Source organism: Hordeum vulgare, chromosome 6H (genome assembly GCF_904849725.1).
Source record: "Hordeum vulgare subsp. vulgare chromosome 6H, MorexV3_pseudomolecules_assembly, whole genome shotgun sequence".
Lineage (NCBI taxonomy): Eukaryota > Viridiplantae > Streptophyta > Magnoliopsida > Poales > Poaceae > Hordeum > Hordeum vulgare.
Window position 1 is genome coordinate 28,260,599 of NC_058523.1, and position 3,142 is coordinate 28,263,740.

Below are 3,142 nucleotides of genomic sequence, written 5' to 3' on the forward strand. Positions count from 1 at the left end.
GTTGCCATACGAAGCCCATTGGCTGGTACTTTATAACCATAGTTACTATGCGGGGAAAGATGACATCGCTACTCCTATCGGTTTAGCAGTAGCGTAAGTTTAGCGGAAGACTGCTACTATAGGCAGCCCAGGTGGGTACTTTGGGGGGCATTTGTGAGCAGCACTGGTTGGCATGCACCCGCTACTGCTATATTGTTACATGTATTATTGGTCTCATATCCGCGCTGCTGAAAAGTAGCAGTAGCGCCAACCCTCTACTCCGCGCTATTGTTAAACCTCTACCTATAAGATAGGTCCTAGTAGTGTTAGGTGTTGTCCTATGGTTCCCTCCATGTCGCGCAAGCGTGTGGGATTGCTGTTGTAGGATGTTGCAATACGTTCATAATTTGCTTGTAGTGGGTTGCGTGAGTGACTGAAACATAAACCCGAGTAAGGGGGGTTTTGCGTATGGGAGTAAACAAGACTTGTTACTTAATGATATGGTTGGGTTTTACATGAATGATCTTTAGTGGTTACGGATGCTAGCTAGAGTTCTAATGATAAGTGCATATGATCCAAGTAGGGAAAATATGTTATCTCACGCCTCTCCCTCATATAAAATTGCAATAATGCATACCGGTCTCGTTATCAATTGCCTAGGACAAATATTTGTCTTGTGTTACAAAAGCTTTCTACTAAACAACTAACTTATATTATCTTGTAAATTATTCGTAGTTCTATTCTAGCTATGTACTCCTGGTTTTATTTTTGTAAAGTTATCCTTTTACACCTACAAAGTAGTTTTATTTTTGTTTTAGGTAAAGTGAATGTTAAGTGTGTGTACAGTTATATCGGTGGTTCATAGAATTTGAAGGGGATATTAATTCTACCTTTAGCTCCTCGTTTGGTTCTAAACTCTTACTTATCGAGAAAGGCTATAATTGGACCCCTATACTTATGGGTTATCATAAATCTGAGTACTTTAGAGACATTTTCCCTAACTCACAAGTGAAGATATCCTGATATACATGTGCTTTATTAGTTGTCTCACCAAATATGAAGATTATCTCACTTCTGTGGAAATTAATAGTCAATCCATACATCTGTTCAAAGGCACTAAGGATAAATTTCAGGTTTATATAGCACTCTCCTCATCATCTTGTAAAAGAAATATTGTGTCATCAACATTCTGGACCACATGTTCACTCCATTATTGCGAAATTCAGATAAAACCCCTTTAACAAAACTATTTTCCTTTGCTTTATCCATAATAATGGCCAAAGCATTACCAGCTAAATCAAATAATAAAGGAGACACGGAATCACCATGCCTCAAACCTTTGTGAGTTTTAAAATAGGGACCTATGATATCATTTACCTTAATCCTAACATGCCCCCCAATCATAGTGTGCATCACTAGGTCACACCATTTATCAGGGAAGTTATTTAATCTGAGCATTTTGTAAACAAAAGGCCATATTATCTTGTCATAGGCTTTATCAAAATCTACCTTGAAAAGAAGAGCACCTTGTTTTCTATAATGAATAGTGTTGAGCGCCTCATGTAACACCACCACTCCCTGTGGTACACCCTCTTTATAAATTGATTTGGATACAAATGATAACTTGAGCTGATAAAACGGTTGTTAAACAAAAAAAACAAAGGATAAAACGTATTGAATAAATTGATTTGGATACAAAAGACTTATTATTCTTTTTAATTGAAAAGCGATAACTTCCAATCTCCACCTTTAATTTGCATCAAAATCTATACACTTTTCTATCGGGGTGTACCAAAGCAAAGTTGAGCATGTTTCTGTGCAACAGAAACGGTATTGATGATGGATGGAAGCACCAATTATATTTTCTCATGTAATGGAAACATACCGCTCATGTTTGCAATTCACATGATGGAAACGTTTGGGGCCGGTAAAAAGAACATCCCATTGTAATATATTTTTGCGCTTTGAGATAATTTGTCGATGCAATGGAAACAAAGTACATTTCTTCACAAGGCATAAAAAGAAGCATATACACTAAAACAAATTCATTGGATCCCACCAATATTTTAGAATCCTTTTTGCAATGTAAACACCTAAAGGACAATGAATCTTGTCGAAGGGACTACTCATGGATGAGTTCCACGCCTTAGCAACGAGTTAGCTCCTTGTCAATGCTATGGCAGACAAAGAGAGTGCATGGGGTGGTGGGACTACATTTGAACGTCATAGGCATGTGCGTGAAACAAACAAGCATGACTTCATTCTAGTAGAGCAAAATGTCCGTAGAATAGATATTGTTGAAGTGTGTGTATATGTAGACCGTCTAGACCTTTCCATAAGTTATGTTGCTGCTCTACCTACTTCCATTGTTGGTGCTTGTGTTCTGATACTGCTCTGCCTAATACCGATGTTTTCCCGGTTGGGCATATTTACTTTAACATATACATCTATGAGGCTGGTTGTAATGGGTAGTATCATATACTAGTATCATGCATATGATACTAGTGTACGATACCACAACTGTAATGCATAGTATCATATGTTAGTATCATAAACTGGTTCATTTATTGCCATGCAAGACACATAGTAGCACATCATTTAATATGATACGGTATCATGATATGATAGTTAACCTTTTTTTTCTTCATTTAATTCTATGACATCTCATCAAAATTGTCTAGTTGGCATGCATGATACTACCTATGATACTACCATTACGGGCAGCCTGAGAAATGATGAAGCACACAATGAATAAAGTTGAATGAAAGAAGCAATACTGCAATGAATGAAGCTCATAGATGTGACCAAAGCAAAAGTAAGTATAGTGGTACATATGTGAAAAACGATGATCCGTGAATCCGTGGAATTGATATATGAACAATAACCCTGCCCATTCATACCTAATTACTTATAAACAAAAAACACATTCAACAAAGGGGTCTTTTTCCTTGCAAAAAGGGGATTTTTTTACACGTGGTGTGTTCACAGAGGTGATTTGACACATGTCGCACCTATCATTGAGGATGGTAGCATAGCAGAGGGGAGATTGTTCGGTGTGTCACTGACTAAATCACATCTATGGCGTGATGTGGAGGTCCCTATGTTACACATAATATTGATCCATCTATGGAGAATGTGCAATGTAGGGAGCCTTGATGAATTC